At 37.3% G+C, this 19,678-nt stretch overlaps 1 protein-coding gene across 10 annotated transcripts in view; it reads right to left on the minus strand.

Moving 5' to 3' along the window:
• Positions 1-19,678, minus strand: part of EYA4 (EYA transcriptional coactivator and phosphatase 4) — a gene marked incomplete at both ends in the record, with an annotated part of 129,221 nt that overhangs the window by 85,334 nt on the left and 24,209 nt on the right. The window lies entirely within an intron of this gene.

Genomic DNA, 19,678 nt, shown 5'->3' on the forward strand with positions numbered 1-19,678 from the left:
TATTTAGGAAGCAAATTTTGAATTATCTCTAGCTAAAAGAACATGTAAATTCTACTCTTCTGGGATACCACCTACCACTTTTTGTTGAATCCTATGCAAACAATAAAATTATTATATTTTTTTAAACCAATTCAGGTTCTTCAATATGTATTTTTAACTACATTGTTTTGGGGCTACAATGGGATTACATTTAAAATTTGCTTTAAATAAAATCTTAATTTTCCCACAGATCTTTATTTCTAATTGAATACTTTTTAATCACTTAATAATTCAGGGTAATGATTAAATATTTCATAAAGCAGAGAAATAAACCACATAGACGTTATATTTCCTGTTAAGCTATTACGGAAAAGTGCTTTTTTTTTTTTTTTCAGCAGAATAACTTAAAAGAATTCATAAAATGAAACTAGAAAGTGAGCAGCATGTTAACTACAGCATTAAATTCTACAAACTGCTCAAATGCCTTTTATACATAAATGTCATAGACCCATGCTCATTTTATTGAAAAATACTGAAATAATACATCATGTTAAAATTTTAATCCCTTGCAAATAATATTTACTAAAGAAATTTTACAATTTAAAGTTTAAAACTGACTAAAGTGCTACTTATTTCCTATAATCTCCCTAAGTAAACATAACTTCAATAAAATTAAAGTATCGCTACTTGCAAAGAAAACAACAGAAACCAAGAGATTAAAAAGATAGGTGAGCATGTAAATGAGACAGTACATAGTGGTTTTTCCTTTGCTTCCTTTATATTCCAGTATACTCAGACATTTTATCAAAATGCTACTAGAAAATAACATTGGCTTCTGATTTCTGTAACAGATTAATTAGCTTTCCTGTATGCACACTCTAACATGCTTCCATGACCACAAAAACATACAGCTATTTCCCCAAAGACAAATTCAAGTTCTTTCAGTTGATATTAACCACTTTCATACAAGGTTGATGCTACTTAATTTTCCTTACCATTTAGCAAGCTATACTAAGCACTTAAATAAACCTGAAATTATCCTGGAAAAATGCTTTGGCAAGCATTATCTTTTTAATTCACGAATTCAGGAATTCAATTTAATTTAATCCCAGGATTAAAATTTAATTCTTGCTTTATATACCATTTTTGAAATTACATTTGGTTCACTGTAGAAGAAATTACAATGGCACAAAATGTAGTGAGACAGTTAAAAGCTGTTTAGCTGAAATGTATTTGAGAAAATAGTGAACAGTCCAAGAAAAAAAACATGTAACTGAATCCTGCTGCTTGCTGATCACCATACCCTAGACACAAAATCAAAGAACTTATTGACTGTAATAATTTATCATACCTTTCTTCCAAACAGGTTCCCTACACACTATAGTTCCCTATAGCAGTTTACAGCTGGATCAAACTGAGTTGCTCTTTCTTCCATGGGACTTTGCTTGCTGTGCTAGGATAATAAAACAGCATTCCCAGAGTCAACCCCTTCCAAGTTTCCCTGAATGAAGCAGACATTTAAGAAGCAGTAATCATTATGCCAGCTCCCATCGTGGCCCTCTGAATGCAGCACGGCAGCAGCATTGCTACGCTTGCCTGCTATGCGGATCCCAAGGTAAAGAAAACAATACATTTCAGCAGCACACACGTGCCAACTCCCTGAAGAAGTAAGGTTTTAATCAGAATTTATTCTCAAAGAATGGTCTATGCAATTGCAAATTGCATTAAAAAGTTTGAAACAAATTCACAATGAAGTAAGACTCAAATACAAACTCATATTGCCAACTGAGAGATAACATTACAGAGAAAGTTAAAGTGAACTTTAAAGAGGTGGGGTTGATGCTTAAATGAAATTACAGGTTAGCGTTATTTGTTCCAAACTTATGTCTAACCAAGTTAGAAATGGACTAAATGAACTCAAATGAAGTATTAATAAGTCAAATTCACTTTATTTCTATCCACAATTTTTTACTTTAGGTCTAATTAATTTGAACTCAGTTTATGTTTAGACACCTGTCTCAGCATATGGGCCTTAGATGTCTCTTACAAAAATGTTATTAAGTAACACAACAGCAAACTGCTCACAGATTTGACAAAACGTGACGCTCACAGATAATTACAGAATGACGCATTTTATTTCTGACAGTTCTTAACAAGCAACCTCCTGTGGTAAGAAAAAGCTGTTCCTGAAAGAACTTGATGGATTCAGGCCTGTGATCCACCTAAACTCCTGTGCCCTAGAGCCACTATGAACAAATATGTTGTTCCAAAACCAAGTTTGAAACTGCTACTACAGGAGTGAAAACCAAATCTCCTTTTCAGAGCAGAATCCAACTGTGGAATTAATATCCACTTATATTTCCCGTTTTATCACTAAACAACATTTATATCACTATTGCAAATTAAAATCCATCAGAACCTTACCTTAGTTGTCTCTGAAGAACAGAATTCCCCAAGCGTGCAAAGTCAGTTTCCAGGATCTCTTATGTTTCACACAAATTAACTTCCGATGTACAGCAGCTCAGGTGTGCAGACAGATTTTCAGGACCAAAATACTTTTGTAGCAGTCAGCTAAGAGTTTTTAAACTGAGAAATACTGAAGACACTTTGTTCTTCCCTGAACTGTCACACAGAGCCTAGCACAGTCTGGTTACCTAAGTTAACTAAGAGGAGATCTGGGTAGTAAACAAGCTTGGCTCTGTCCAATGGCTTTCCACACCCTTCTGTTTATAGTAAGATGACTTGCATTCAGAGGTCACCCCATCAACAGCTCCTATCTTTCAGTGGGTATCTAATGTGCTGCATTTATCCCAAGGCTCTTTTAATGAAACCACCTTCCTGGTCCCTGCTCGCCTGCTGTCGCTGTGACACATCTGCTCCTTATTGTGCGAAGTCCTGTTAAGTGTTAAAATATACAGAAAAGACGTACCTGGGCATACATTCTGCAAGGAATACGGATACTTGTAAGTGCTAATCTTGTCTGTGAATTTTGACTAAATAAAGTCTTTTTAAAGATCAAAGAAAGAATTTGCCAGCAGCATTCACCTTGTGAATAAAAGAAATTCAGGTGGAAGATGGATGCCATTGTTTGAGCTGTACTTAAAAACTTTTAAAATTACTCCCCAAAAGGATAATGCATATGCCTATGCCAGATAATATTTACTTGAATATGTTAACATGTTGGAAACAAGAGATGAGGAGTCTCCTTGAGCTCTGCTGCAAAATGACACAGAGCCAAGAAAAATGAGGGTCAACTGCCAGGACCCCAATGCAAACACCGAGGCAATTCAGGGTTTAAAGAATCCATGGAATTGGCAGCTCTAACAAAACCCAGTAAATACACAGCAGACTCCTAGCACTCATTTTTTATGCATCCAGTGTGCTACTGGCTACAAGAGGTTTGCAATTCAACTGGCAGTTATTATTTTCTTCATACAGCGCTACAAAACAAAAGAACAGACCCCAACCTTACTTTTTTTAACTGGAAATTACTCATCACAACAGACATACCTAAATTATGCTATCTTGTAATGAAGACAAGAACATGGTGTTTAGCATTTTAATATGTAAGTCCAAAGCCTAACAAAAATCAGAATTGAGAACCGCTTCCCAGTTTCTGATGCTTTTTCCTCACTTCTTAGCCACCGAGTAGCACTAGGAAGTTCTGACTTGTTTCATGTGGAGAGGTGAAACTGAAGATGGCACTCTCTCCCCATGCAAACAATAACTTGACTGCTGCTCAGAAATGCTCTTTGAGTGAAAGTTACACCTGCAGCACATTTTCAGCACCAGTTTTTGTCACCACTACAGCATAGAAATGACAGATAGCAGCTTGGCTCTGTTAAAGCTAATAAAACATGATTGATGAACTGGGCTAGAAAGCCATGTCAGTTCAGATTAGGACATTTGTGCCATCATTTGATGGGTCCCACACTTTACTATTAGAATGGACTCTCAGGACTGTAAGGGCCACTAACAAACACAAGCATCCAGATTCCCTGAAGCCTTTTTTTTTTTTTTTCTTAAACCTGTTTATAAAGCTTAAGTACAAAAGGGTTGGGTTTTTTTGTATGAAGTCTCACTTAATTTTTATAAAATACTTGTGCTTAGAAATACTATATACTTCCCTGAACAGGTGCCCGTCAGCTGCTATTATCTCATGCACTGAAATCCAAGTAATCCTCATTTTACTGCATTATGTGGCACAATAAAGGCCCACCTCTTTGACAATGAAAACCCACTAAAGCATATATAAAGTACTGGGGAGAGAGCATAATCAGCTTTCAGATGTTGGTTTTGACATTAGCATTAGGTATAACCTCTTTCTTAACTGCTGAAACAACCAATACGTCAGATGTGGAAGGTTGCTAATGCGAGACTGCTTGCAAGCAATTGGTATTTCACCACCAAAAATAAAAAAAAAAAAAAAAGGAAACAAAGGAAAAATCCATTGCAGAAAATGCTGCCAAGGGAAGACTGAAAGCCATGGGACAATATATGAACAGTGATCTTTAAGGCTCAAATCTTTAAACACTGCACAGTGTACTGCAGAGAATCTTCACATTAACAGATAAGGGACAAAATTTGTTTCTTCTTCTACCAGGTATCAGGGAGAAGAAAACCAGCCTGGTTCTAGACTCCACAAGCAGTTAAGGAGCATGCCATCACCCCCTTTGCACACCTCCATACGCAGGAGCTCCTCGTTCAGCAGCTTAACCAGAGCAGATTGTTTGCCACCCCTTGCCACCACTTTACCTTTGCCCTCCTGTCTTCTGTCACAGACTAACACATCTCTGTTCCCAAAAATTCAAGGACCAAAGAAATGACCATCAGCCTTCCTCCTTTTCCCAGTGAAACAAGACGGTTTAATAGTTTCTCAGGCCTGAATACCTGGAGGCAGAGTACAGTACCATACACTTTCAAAGGTCTTTATCGCATAGTGGCGATAAAAAGAATTTCATGCCATAATTCTGTGCATGCAGCAATGGTGTCAAGAGATGATCACAGAAAATTATTACATCTACTGCACCAGCTCCATTTTCAGGCTGACAGGAGAAACCACTGCCACAGCATCCCTGTGACTGATGGAACTTCTCAGTCTGCAAACTGAGATTACCAAGGAGGAGATGTTTTCTATGGACACGTGAATCAGAAGCTTCTTCCAGCCCTGTATTTACACTATCGTCCTAAGGACACAAATGTGACAGAAAGGAAAATAGCAGACATTAGTGATAAAAATTGTAGTCATTTGAGAAAATATGAAAGCATGAAATGCAACCAGAAGTGTTTGGTTTAGGCCCACAGTATTGAAAACAAATTAATTCAGATGTTATTTTTCACATTCTACAGTTTTCTTTATATGCTGTTGTTCACTCTTTGCCTGCAATACTGAGAAACACTAAACCAAAAAGAAAAGCTTGGCAGCATGCCTTTACGTTTTAAGTAGCACCACAAACTAACAAACTACGCAGGACATAAGCTACAGCTACCTTTATATCTACAGCTTTGCTGACTAATAAAGATAGAAGTGGAGGTACGAAAGATTTCTCTACCTTTCTTTTCTTTTGCCTCTATGTAGAAAATTGGAAAAAGGGGAAAATGCTGTATTTATATAAGCAGTAATCTCTTTTTAGGATACTAATGGGAACACAAACTTCCCTTCAACGCATTTTCACAGTTGCTGGTTTTGTTACTGTTCCTTCAGATTTCACCATACGATGTGAAGTACTCCTCAAGGTACCTTAGAGGAAAAACAAACTGTAGCAGCTCATTTTGTTGCCATTGAGCAACCTTGTCTAATACATTCGGAGAGCCAACATAACCACTCCACATTTTCAGTCAGTCTGTTTTTCAAGCAATACAGTTATAAAAATGGCTAAAGAAGAAGAAAAGAATGTAAGAGGTAGAGACACTTTAAGAAAAGGCTGCCTGTAAGATTTTGGGTTGGTCAACAGTTTCATAACCGGAGATCAAATTCAATGCCAAATAGATGTTTTAGTGGACTCTGATCTTGCATTCAAAGAGGGTCTGGAGGTGCTTTGATCCGAGAGGACTGTGACTCTCCCCCCTGGGGCCTCGCATTACCCTGGCTGGCTGACTGGCTCTGGCAGGTCACGGCAGGCCCTGGGGGTGTCAACCTTTATCTATGTAATGGATAATGGTATAATGGTGCTGCAACCAAACCAGCTTTTGTCCCAGAACTCACTCAACTGCTTTTACCTTTTTTTGTTAGTTTGCATTTTTAGTTACAAAACTGCCAGAAGGAATAAATGCTCAGATCTGAACTGCTGTGCTTTTTCAATAAATTTAAATTGAATTTAAAATTACAACCCCTTCTAAGATGGCTTTGTTGTGTGGTAATGTTTGTTTTGTTTGTTTTCTCTGAGATGAATCTAATCCATTAGGCTTTATTGGAAGACAAACTATCCTTCAGTTTCACTTCATGAGTGCGTCCTATGTGTTCCACCGCTTGTCTGTAGAATCAATGGAGTGAGGCAAATAAAATCATTACTATTATAATACTTCCATCAATATGTGATACCGTATTTATTAGACTCTTCAGCCATCACTAATGCTGTGTTACGTTCTGCCTAGGCATTCACCAGTCTGCAGCTCCTTTGAGCAGTCTGCGGTTTCATTGCAATTCCCATCACCTTCCCTCTCCTTACTCCCTCCGCCTCACAGAGAGCAGCTTCTCAGATACAGACAACAACAAAACAGCAGAGGACAGCTGGGCTTCAGGATGTGCACTTTTTACATTACTGAAACTGCTACCAAAACTAAAAACTGTTTGATTAAATCTCAAGTAAAAGAAATAAATTTGAAAACCGAATGGAAGCTGGCTAAATTCTAAGTAAACAAAAAAAAAAAAAAGACATCTGAGTATATCAGATTTTCAAACAATGAAAACTGAAAAAGCTTATAAACATAAATAAGAACTTCACATTGTAAATATAAATAACAGCTACACACACATACTCACAAATCACATTCCTGAAAAGGCTTTAAAACATCAATTGCTTTTTTTTTTATGTTTTGAGGTCTTCTTAATTTCATTTGTGTTTTCTCAGCAGTCACATTTTCCAATTTATTTCTGTAGTCTTACATGTAACTTCGTAAAATGCAAGTATACACCCTCATGCCTTTAAGTTGAAATACTAAGCCTTTCACTTCAAATATTAATGCCATAAACACATTAAAATTGTCATATCTGGCAACACAGTATTTTCTGCCTTAACATCTCCATCTTGAGTTCTTCCACTGGTTTCAATGAATTTTTTTTTTCCCCAAGAAGTACTCATTTACATCTTATTTCCCCTACCATGTTAAGTGTCTCTGATATTAATTCTGATTTAAAACAAATAAATAAAATTATGAACTTTTCAAAATGCACACCAAGTTCAAGGTACAACCTTTACAAAAAGAGTTTTCATACAATTACTGCTTAAAGAGAAGTTGTCAAGCAGCACCATATCTTTCAAAGGCATCCAAGGTAAAAATAATTTATAACAATATTAATTCAAGTCCTCGCTAATTACTATGAACTTTTATTACTGCATTTTCTAGGGCTCCAGTCAACATGAGTAATGTGTCAGTGATCAGTGCTAGGCACAAATATGATCTTAACACTGAAAGCTTAAAATCTAGTTTTACTTATGGCTCCAGAGAATCTACTCTAGTATAATCTTCCAAGTTTATTTTATGGCCAAATAAAAAGTTTATTTAAATAAGTACAGGAGAGAATTACAGTTTTGTGAAAGTTGGGAAGGAATTTAAATTTTTGAAGCAGACCTTGCAAACTGCAAGGGAAAGAAGAGGTCAAACTATTGGGAGTTTTTGACTTGAACTTCTGATTAGCAGACAGCAATTTCAATCATTTTAGCTATTATGTGTTCAAAACACTCTGCAAGAGCGTTTGAGCATGTGACTGCTCTTAGTCAAGCCTCCTATTCCAGGTAACGTCCAGTTTGAGTAAAGGAAATGCTGTCCATTTATATTTCTGGTTTTTTTTTTCATACGGGTGCAATACTCCTCACTGCTTGCACTGAGCACTGCTTTCTGCTTTTGTTCTGCTTCTGCAACTCTTCTCCCTCTTCCCACCTCCCTTAGTACACATGTAGCTGTTTCATTGTACATACTCAGAAACAATGTTCTGAGGAATGGCATATTAGATTTTTCATATGAAACAAGGAATCTATCCTTGCTTTAACTTAAGTGTTTATTTTGGAAGCTGACTAGCACCTCTGTAATTACCAGGGACCTCCTCACCAGAAAGCTAGAGCAGTATCAGGCCCAAGACAACCAAAGCAGGAATTCTTAAGCTGTGGTATGAAAACCACTTCAAGGCAGCACTTTTGTGCTGGGGCAGGCAAAAGCAGGATCAGCAGCAACAGATCCTGACCTTTCTGGGCACAGGGATAGGACTCATATTGTTTATTTGTGCCTGGAGCAAAACTTAGTGTGGTAGACGTGCTTTTTGCATGAGGGAAAAAGATGGTGTTTAGGTTCTGACTTGTGAGACACGGGAATTAAGGAATAGCTGACTTACCCCCCAAAAGATAATCCATATATGAGAGTTTGGGGGTTTTTTTCTGGCAAATAATCTCTTTTAGGATATCACTTTAAGGAATTAACAAAATCAGCAGTTTAAGTGAGGTGACCCCTTTATTAAGACTGATACGTAAGTATGTAAGAAAAATTCCACCATCCTTTTTTAAAAAATATAAACTTTCAATGCAACATGATGAATTTTACACATGCATTAAAAATACACTGGTACAAACAAGAAATTACAAAATAAACAGAAATAACAAAATTTCTAAGCTTATAATTGCCTGTACAGTAATTCCCTCAAACAAAACCAAAGAAAATCTCTGGTTGTGAGTGAATGAAGTGTATCTTTCATAAATTTAGAGAAGCCAGCCACTTCATAAAGAAATGGTTTTCCCTGTATAAAAACCTTGAAAGGGAGCCATAAGTAAAAATTAACAGCACACGTGAGTTACATACGTTATTATGGTGAAAATTCTTGGGCTTCTCCGTGCCTACTTATGGACATTGCAGGGAGATACCAGGCTTACCAGGGTCAGTTAGCTCAGCCTTTATTGGAAACAGCTATTCTCAGGCCATTCTGAGACACTGTACTATCAATGCCCTTCAACATTTGCAATAAAAGATAAATCAAAAAATAATAAAAATATTTTTTGTACAAGGTTTTAATAGCTCTTTCTGTACAATTGCTTTTATGCAATGTGTCACCAATGTGTTAATAAAGTATCCATATGCTCAAAGTACTGCTGTGCCACACTATTGATCTCTTGATCTCTTAATCTAAAGAGACTAACAGCTAGTTAACAAAAATCCTCAGGTATCACACAGCCAGACACTGTAACTGTTAGACAAGTCAGCATTCCACATTTTTACGGCATGCATCTGTTGCTGAAATAATTCCTTAGAAACAGAATTCTAAAAGTCTTTTACCATAATTAATTATCAAATTTCTTATGTACTTTCTGATGTGGGTAAGATCTCCGTGCTTTTTCCAAATAATGCTTCCAAAATGTTTGCATCAAACATGGTGCTGATAAATTTGTTCCTTTGAATGTGTATTTTCTTCTACTCATCAAAGGAGGACTTGCACAAAAGTTTCCATTTTTTCCTTTGTTTGTGCTGGCAGCTTTACCAATGGGAATTACAGAGAATTTCACAGCCTGGCAAAGGGAGGAAGTGACATCTCTTTATCTCCAAATTATCCAGCTTTCAGCAGCTCGCTCCTTTTCTGCTCTGCTACACTATAGGCTTTTATTCCTTTTTCCTCCAGTGACAGCTTACTGCTTAACCAAAATACAGCCCTTCCTCCTTGTAATTCCATTAAATTCACCTTTTTCTTTAAGCTATTGCATCCCAAAGCCTAAGTTATGTTTGTAGTCCTCTGCAACACAGAAAATCATAGGGGTACGTTCTGTTCTCTAGAGGTGTGCAGAACGCACCACAATAATCAAGAGTAGAATGTGGGTTTTAGCTTCCAGAGATAGCTTTGCCAAAATATCAGTGCATTAAACTGATTACTTAGTAAACTCTACAAGCTTTCAAAAACTGTAAAACACTTTAAAAATCTACATTTCTTCATAAGCAAGAATCCTTCAGTGGTTTTCTGATGTGCAGATTTACAATTGGAAATACAATGGTGTTAAAGTCCACTTGTGACAATACTCTCCTTTACTGCAATCTAAAACTATGCATAACATAGTTGCTGTATTTTTTTACTTACTATGAGCAAAGAATTAATTTTCTATGTATAAAGTTTTAATTCACTGCATCTGGTTTTCTTGTCATCAAACTTGCAATTCTGCTACAGTCAATGAGGCTTCACTCTTGTGAGAGCAAAATTTGGATCAGGATATAGATTTCAACACCACCTTACTCAAAAATATAGTGTTTCAGAGTTTTTACCACAACTTCAAAGGTGGATCATTTTACAAGTGACTAGTGCTGCAGAGCGAACATCCTTCATCATCATAACCAATTTCTCAGCATCAGCATAAGCATTTGGAAGACTTACTTGGTTTACATTGTGATGATCTCTGTTACCTAGACAGAAGTACAGAACTGAAGATAGGTTGGTTTTACATGATATTTACAATTACGTATGTAGATGAGGACTAAAATAGCACAAAGTATTTTGTAACATGATTCAGAAGCTTTAATAGAATCAGGTTTTTGTCACTGTCATGAGAAATTGATTAAACAGCGATTCAAAACTGGTAACAAAAAAAAGCAGTAATTTGAAAAGCCTATAGCGAGGTGGGTTTTTTGCTTGTATACCTATAGATTTATTTTCCTAAAACAGACCTCTAAAAATTTACATTATGGCCTAAATAGGGAACATTGTATTCTGCTTCTCCAACTGGGCTGTTGATCATTTCCAATAATCAAACAGTACCTTTTCAAAACTCAGAATAAAATGTAAGAGCTTCAATGTTTTTTCTGTGGAAAAAGAAGTTAACTGAAATACACACAAAATGAAAGAATCCAAACTAATAACTTTTGCAGGTAAACAAAATTTCCGTCTGAACTGGGAACCAAGCACCAAACCCTAATAGAAGACAGACAAAAAGCCATTAATGGTATTTCCTTGTAGTATGCCAAAGCAATTTTCTTCTCTCTTGGACAGAAACAACTGTATTTTGATAATTGTTAGGATGCAAAAAAGTGTTTTGGAGAAACACATTTACGCAAGGTATTTCTTTCCAAATATTAGTTTCTATGCCAATAGAAGTATTCAACATAACCTTTTAAAAGCATATGCTTGTGCTTATTTCTTCACATGTGATATGTTTCACGGCTTTAAGAGGTGTTTAATTCACAGTGTGGAGTTAGGCATATGTGTAAATCACCACACGGATGGAACCTGAATCGAAAAAGCGTTGTTAAGTTTCTGCCAGGGATTTCAGGTCTATTGTCTTTTCCAGATTTCTAATACTGCATCGTTTTCAAGGAAAAAAGCATCACACTGTAATGTGTGCAATTAAAAATGAGGCTTACTTCTCACACATATTTCTAGATATGTACCAACACCTTCAGATAGTATTAAAGAAAAAAAAAATAGTGGATGAAAACATTGCTTCAGAGATTTGAAACAATTCAAGCACACATATGTTAATTCAAAATAAATCCGTTATAAATATCTTCAGTTTTAGCAAGAGTTCAAAGGAATCTTGGAAAATACTAAGGAGTATTTTAAATACCTTGAGGTGCACAGCAGAGTGATGAAATATGCAAGTTGGTAACTAAAATATCTAGCTAAAATAAAACACAACTATTCCACCACAAGAAAAAACTGCATCTCATATTCAGAGTGCATGGCATTACTGACTGGCAAAACCATGTATGCAAGGTTTATGCTGATTTGGCCCAAAACCATCATATATGGACAGAGGCAGGTGCCAGCCCTAGACAGAGTACCATGCTACTATATCAAACTCGAGTTTTGCTTTCTGCCCCTCCTGTGAGCGCACGAGCTCTGCATTAGAAGTACTGAGGGATAAAAAGAAGTTTCCAACAACCTCCCAAGGGTATTTTTAAAAATTAAGTAAGTGCCTGGCTGTGCCTGTCCAGAAGGGCAGGGCAGAAACAGAGTCACAAGTGAAGTCCTTCTGAGAAGAGTGTCTGTTTGAGAGGGAAGCAGGGACAACTGGCAGTAGAAGAGGGAATCTGGTTTGGTTTGGTTTGTTGTTTTCCCAGTGAGTGTTGCGCTGCAAGGTTGGCTGAGAGCTCAGTTTAGAAGATATCAGCCATGGTATCTCTGCCTCCAGTCTCTACTACGAATTAGATTACCAGATTAAATATTTGGGTTATACAGGATACAATGACATATTTATGGAAGGGGACATTACTGATGGTTTTTCAAGTAGATTCAACAGTCACTCCACTGTCCAATGAAGTTATGGAACAATCTGCCAGGATAGGGAGCTCAGCCATACCTATATACTATATGGATTTGTTAAGTGTGTAAATTACAAATATTTCTATCTGACCAAAGCAAAACTACTTAATATTTATCGATGGTCTTATTTTTAATGAAATAATTTCAGTCATACAGTCATCTGTGTCCTCCAGGGGCAATGAACTCTAAATCTTTATTATGTGTTGGTAGAAAAGTATTCTTTTTATTAGTTTGAAATATATTTCAATTTCTCTTAATACTCCCTAAATTGCAGCAGTTGACTTACAGTCGCTATCCCAGTCATTACTGCTTATGCATTACTACACTCGCCTGTCAACTGTATTTGTTGCAGTCCATAAAGGAGGGTTGGGGTTTTAAATGTCTTTATTAGTTTCCATTTCTCATATCTGAAGTTCTTCCAAATCCATGGCAGGTTGAGCAGACATAAATTAACATAGAGCATGAATTTTCCTTCCTCCCTTCTTCCTTGTGTCAGCACAGGTAGATTGAGGGAGACTCAAAACTGACCACTAGGTAACCTTACTGTATATTTTGTGTGAGATCATTTATGCTCTCTTCTAGAGTACCAATGCTGTTACCTATGTAAACAGTGTAAGAGAAGGAGAGGGCAAGGCAGAGGGGTCTACTCACATTTTAGGGAACTACAGTACAACTCTACACCATTTCTTCTGACTAATCCACTTCCCAGTTCACTCCAAGGACTCTTTCAGCAGGAGACTACTTCTGCATGAGCAAAAGAAGACCTGATTCACTGCTGCAGAGGCCACATCTCTTCATAGACTGACTTCCAATTTGGGTTCCTCTTTGTTTCCTCAATGGGAATTATGATTAGGTTGGATGAACTTGAATTTTGAGTCACTAAATACCTATGTAAAGTTAGATGCTCAATGCAGTTGTGTGGACTCTCCTTTTATCATATTCAAACTGACTGTTTTGTAGTGTAACCAAAGATTTTGCTTTAGTGAAAAAGAAAGTTAACACTGGGAACCTTGAGGCTGATACTTCAGTTTTTCAGTTAAATGAAATCTAAACTTCTTGTTTCTGTAATAAGATTTACCACATAGACAAAAAGGGAGTGATGATCACAGATTACTAAATCAGTTTCCAAGCTCAGAGGGACACATTGTCTCCAAGTTGGTTATTGGGAAAGGAATACAAATAGGACCTGGAGGTGCACCAAGTTTAAGAATAAACTAAGCAACTCAAAGAGGAATTTGGGAGGGGGGGGAGTGGGGAGCGAGAAAACAGGGAGTGGGGTGGAGACAGGGACAAGTAGCTTGGAAAGCTACCGTCTTGACAAAATATAGGAAATCAAATATAAAAAAGATCTGATGGTGTGTTTCAGAAGAACATGCGTGAATGAACAATTAGCCTTGAGCACTTGGAAAACATTAACTAATGCCTTCCATTTGACACTATGTGGAAAGATCACATAGCTTCCTTCTGCATGAAGCAAACTCTATGTCTTGCTTTTTCTGAATCTTTATCACCTGAACCTCAGCAGCACAGATAAAGAGGAAATGGGGGCCCTTGATGGTGAAGATGGAAAATGGAATTTTTCATTACATCTCTATTTTTATGGTAAAATATTACATGAATACTTAGATTTCAGAGTTCAATAGATCAGCTGAGTTCTTCAGCAAAATTAAGTTTAAACAAAAGCCATTTTCTGAAGGTCAGAGAGCAAATTCAGATGGCTAATTCAACTTAAATGGATTTTAAAATGAGAAGGATACATATAAAAAGGAGCTGCGCTAACAGTAAAAAAGCAGACCATGAATATCACGAAAATGTTATAGTCTGCAAAGTTTTTAAAATTTAGCTGGGATTTTTGGGCATAAAATCTTCCAAATTTTTGATTTTTCAGTCACTAAAACAGAATTTTTGTGGTGACTGCTAGGTTAAATACAAGGTTATACAACTAATTTCATCTATATGGAAAAATTAGGACCGAAGATTGTGACTACTAACCTTGAGCATAAATGAGGATAATCATTATGACATACAACTAGTTATCCAGAAGCATCTTTCACCTTTTGACTTGATGTTTAAGTTGCATAAGGTTCTAACGTTACCAGGTTATGAAAAGCTGGCTCACGAGCTGATTCATGTGATTCAGTGCCTCTCCAGCTTTAAAAAGATGGTCTGAAAGCCTACCAGGGTAACACTGAAAATTCTGCTGAGGAGGAAAGCAGGCCTTGATATCAGTCATGCAAACTATTCGAAGATGTGGTGAATATGGCTATCCTTTTACAAGATTGTCTTGCTAAAGAGACAGCTTCTCTGAAGTGTTATTATAGTATCTGGAAAGATACAGAAATAATTACAGGTACCACCAAAACATTGCAAAATACGTGTGTCCACCATATATAAAAACTGTCAGAGAAGCCACATTTTAAAGGACTGGTATTTTCTTTTATTTAAATAATTTGTATTCACTTTTAAGCATTTTTAGATTGTAATTATATGACTCTATAGTAACACCAAAGTTTTCTACAATTAGAGTGAATAGGATTTTTTAAAAGTAGTGTTATTGAGTCATTATTAAATGTATAAACAAAACCTTCTATTTTAATCTCAGATATAACTAGGAAGAAAAACTTTTTAAGTGTAACGAAAGATTAAGAAGGGAACTACAAAACCATACTCTACCCAATAGATAATTGGCTTATAATATACAGTGGATAAAGTGTTGAACTGGCTGGATGGCCGCACGCAAAGAGTTGTGGTCAATGGCTCGATGTCCAGCTGGAGACCAGTAACGAGTGGTGTCCCTCAGGGATCGGTGTTGGGACCAGTCTTGTTCAACATCTTTGTCGGTGACATGGACAGTGGGATTGAGTGCGCCCTCAGCAAGTTTGCCGATGACACCAAGCTGTGTGGTTCGGTTGATATGCTGGAGGGAAGGGATGCCATCCAGAGGGACCTCGACACGCTTGTGAGGTGGGCTGATGCCAACCTGATGAAGTTTAACCATGCCAAGTGCAAGGTCCTACACCTGGGTCACAGCAATCCCAGGCACAGCTACAGGTTGGGCAGAGAAGAGATTCAGAGCAGCCCTGCGGAGAAGGACTTGGGGGTGTTGGTCAACGAGAAAATGAACATGAGCTGGCTTCAGTGTGCACTCGCAGCCCAGAAAGCCAACCGTATCCTGGGCTGCATCAAAAGGAGTGTGACCAGCAGGTCGAAGGAGGTGATTCTGCCCCTCTACTCTGCTCTTGTGAGACCTCACTTGGAGTATTGTGTGCAGTTCTGGTGTCCTCAACATAAAAAGGACATGGAACTGTTGGAACAGGTCCAGAGGAGGGCCATGAGGATGATCGGGAAGTAGAGCATCTCCTGTATGAAGATAGGCTGAGAAAGTTGGAGCTGTTCAGCCTGGAGAAGAGAAGGCTGCATGGAGACCTCATAGCAGCCTTCCAGTATTTGAAAGGGGCCTACAAGGATGCTTAGGATGGACTATTCACCAGGGACTCTAGTGACAGGACAAGGGGTAACGGGTTAAAACTTAAACAGGGGAAGTTTAGATTGGATCTAAGGAAGAAATTCTTTACTGTTAGGGTGGTGAGGCACTGGAATGGGTTGCCAAGGGAGGTTGTGAATGCTCCATCCTTGGCGGTGTTCAAGGCCAGGTTGGATGAGGCCTTGGGTGGCATGGTTTAGTGTCCCTGCCCATTGCAGGGGGGCTGGAACCAGATGATCTTAAGGTCCTTTCCAACCCTAACTATTCTATGATTCTATGATACGTTTTTCAGATAAATATTTTGTTTCTAACCACACAGAAACAAGTTTTCCTAGATGTTTTAAGTTTCCATTTTCTTATCAAAGGAAATAAAGTTTTTCTACCTCTGATGTAAAAGAATTCAAATGCAAAAGAAGTAAATTTTCTCTTTTCCAATCCATATAACTAATCAAACAATAGAAGCTGAGCTTTACTAGTTAAACTAATTTTTGAAGGTTTCTGGTACACAGAACTTCAATGGTGTCTGAGCAGGAAGAAACCTAATTGTCAATTCAAGCTCATTTTTTCAGAGGTTAGCAATTAATTTAATTTATAACACATGAAAATCTTCCTGTATACCTTTCAACATGCTTATGATCCAGACGCTTTGGAAATCTTTCCCCATGTGATGACTTGTTCACTTAGTAACTGTGATTAATAATTCTCTTGTATAATAAAACCTTTGGACTTGTGTGAATATATTTTTCGTATGTGTTCAAACTATTTAAAGCTGGTTTATTTCAATAAAAGAAATTAAATGTTGTTTTTCTGAATTGGGGTGGAATTCTGATTTGCATCCAAACTGCAGGTTGATCCAAATAATGAGCTCAAATTTGAATTTCTATGAAGTAACAAATGTGGTATCCTTATTTTTAATGAAATATAAACTGAGATTCAGAAGTGGAGTAAGCCCATAAAACTACTGGGTTTTCAGGTGTCATGCAAGGCAGATCCACACTTCATGGTTATACTGTCAATAACAAGGTTTCTAAACAGAATAAAATTTTAAAATCCTCAAAAAAAGCAAGATAGAGAGTTAGGTTTTTCCTGACAGGTGGTTGAAATCATGGTTACAATTGGTGTTTAAAACACTTTGACTGAGACTAGGCAACTCTGGGAAGTAGAATGACTTCAATTAAATCTAAGAAATCTGAAACAAGAGCAAGAAGACTATTATTTGAAGGGCTGATCTTTCACCACGAAAGTCAAGAGAAGATCTCTCTGGCCAGACTCAGAATGCTCTGAAGATTCTAGCACATGTTCGTCCTTGTTAAGCTTCATTTTTAGTCTCTTGATTCTTGGGATGGTGGAACTGGCCTTATGACTGAAATGAATGAATCTAGAATCATAAAATAGGCAAATTCATATCCACAGTCATTCAGAAATTGTAGATTACATCTTTATATGTATGATCTCTGAATTTGAATTATTAAATGTATGTGAGCTTCTAAGGGTGTTGCTGACACACTGAACAGTCAGGAGAAAGGCTAAACAGGCAATGCAACTGAAAGGAGCACACATTAATAAGTTAGTTATCCAATCCTATAGTAACTTACACCTTCTTCTGGCTCTTTGGTATGCAAATTGAAGTGACAGAAACCAATTTACATTCACATGTATACATCAGAAAGTGGGTGGATATCTAGATTGGCTGAACTTACAAATTTGAATTTCTTGGCAAGTTAAATATCTCACCTAAAATCTCCTTATCCATTTATACATTAGGAAATGTGGACAAACCAATTATGGAACAGGCACAGACCCAATGAGATCAAAAGCAGATCAGTATGCAAGGGTGACAAGCCTAATGTAAACACGGTTTCAAATGACATATTTTAAACTCAGTGGGAGCCAAGTGGGACTTTGGAACATGGAAAAAAGTGTATGGGGACAAGTCCGAATGCACACACAAACTGTAGGGAGTAGACACTTCTCAGGAGTTAAGGAAAGGCCAAGTTAATGCCATGGGGATTGTTTTGACTTCGAGCCAAAGCAATTAAGGGACCACACAATATTATGACTGTCCTGCCCAAGACTACCAGAATGTTCTACAGACCTGTGCTCTTCCAAGCAGATAATGTCCAACTGGCCAAGGTTTAATTTTGCAACTTAATAATGATATTAAACATTTGTCCAGATCTCAGTATGTGCTTGAAGAAAGAATGGGATGGATTGTTAAATACATAAAAACTAGCCAGTATTACCCTCAAATCCATCATCTATTGAATGCATCTGGGAGAAGCTGGACACAAAAGTAAGACGTTTAAAATAAATCCACAGATCACTGAAATCTTGCAATAATTCTCCCCAAAAGCTCGAAATGCATTGGATCAGGAGACAACTTTTCAAACACATACACACCCAGGTGCACACCCACCTCCAAAACCAGATTTCTTAATTATCAGCCAGGCCACCATACCAGGAGTGAGTTTTCTCTTTTCTGACTGAAGAGCATTATTTTATGTGCAGCTGTTGAGCAAAATATTCTCCATAGCCCTTGGATTATAAATCCTTTGAACACATCTAAAAGTGTGTGTGTGCGTGCATGAAATACTGACTCTTCTTTGAATGTTTCCAGCCTGTGTTATAATACTCAACTTGTTCCAAAGCCTACAGCAGTTACTTGGAAGACTCCTCTAAGCATCAGTGCGCTTTGGATCAGCTCCTGAAGAACAAAGCCAACTTGAAGTTTAATTGCAAGGCAGAGATGTATGCAGGAACCCAACAAATGCAGAATAATAAACCTGGCTGATAATACAGAATGGAGTATCCTGCATTTTAAAAGAACACAATGACTGGCCAGTAGTACCAGGGAGATTACAGGACTGAGCTCAGTGGCTCAAAACAAAGTGAAATGTGCCCCTTTAGTAAGGCATCAGGTATTCTGCTTGGAGGCACATGCAGATCCCACATTAGTACACCCTGTGCTAGCAGACTGGGTCACACTGCAGTCCTAGAACATCCCTGCAGTCTGTTTTTGAGGTCACACTACTGCACTAAGCTCAATGAGCTTCACAGACATGATCCAAGATAACATAGATTTTTCTACAGTCAGTAATTCTTTGCTTAAAAACATCAGTAGAAATGTTCAAGATAAAAAAAATAAAATACATCGAGCATAATATCCCACCTTCAGCAGATGCTGAAAACATATAAGAACAGGGAAATCACACACATTTCCTAAAACGTTCTTCAACCCTTTCACCTTTAAATGTTAACTTTTCTAACTGATATTAAAATGAAATAAAAAAAAAAAAAGAAAAAAAACCCCTTTTTTTATTGTATCATTAAATGCCTTTTGACCATTTCACGCATTTTTTCCTATCTTCTAAGTAGAACTTTACTCATGTGAGAACCTACCCTCTCCTTCCTAGTCTGTCAAGTACCCTCAAAAGCAGTTTCATGCAGAACATTACAGCATGCCTTATGATCTGCCAGATCGGCATCTCTTCATAGAATTCTACAACAACAGTGAGGCATGTGAACCCTTTGTTGTCTTGCTTACCACTGCATAAAAGAGGCTAAGACCCTCCATACTGGAACAAAAGCTCATTTTGAATTATTTATACCAAAGCAGATACTGTATGTCACATATACTGAAAAAAATTGGTGAGATTATGACAGCAAATTTGAATCTTCTCATTTTAGTAAAAAAATAGCAAAGAAATACATCAGGAGTTTAGCACGCCTCAAGCTTTGGTGATTTTTCCTCCAGCATTTTTAGGACTTAC

The sequence above is a fragment of the Psittacula echo genome, assembly GCF_963264785.1.
Source record: "Psittacula echo genome assembly, chromosome: 4".
NCBI lineage: Eukaryota > Metazoa > Chordata > Aves > Psittaciformes > Psittacidae > Psittacula > Psittacula echo.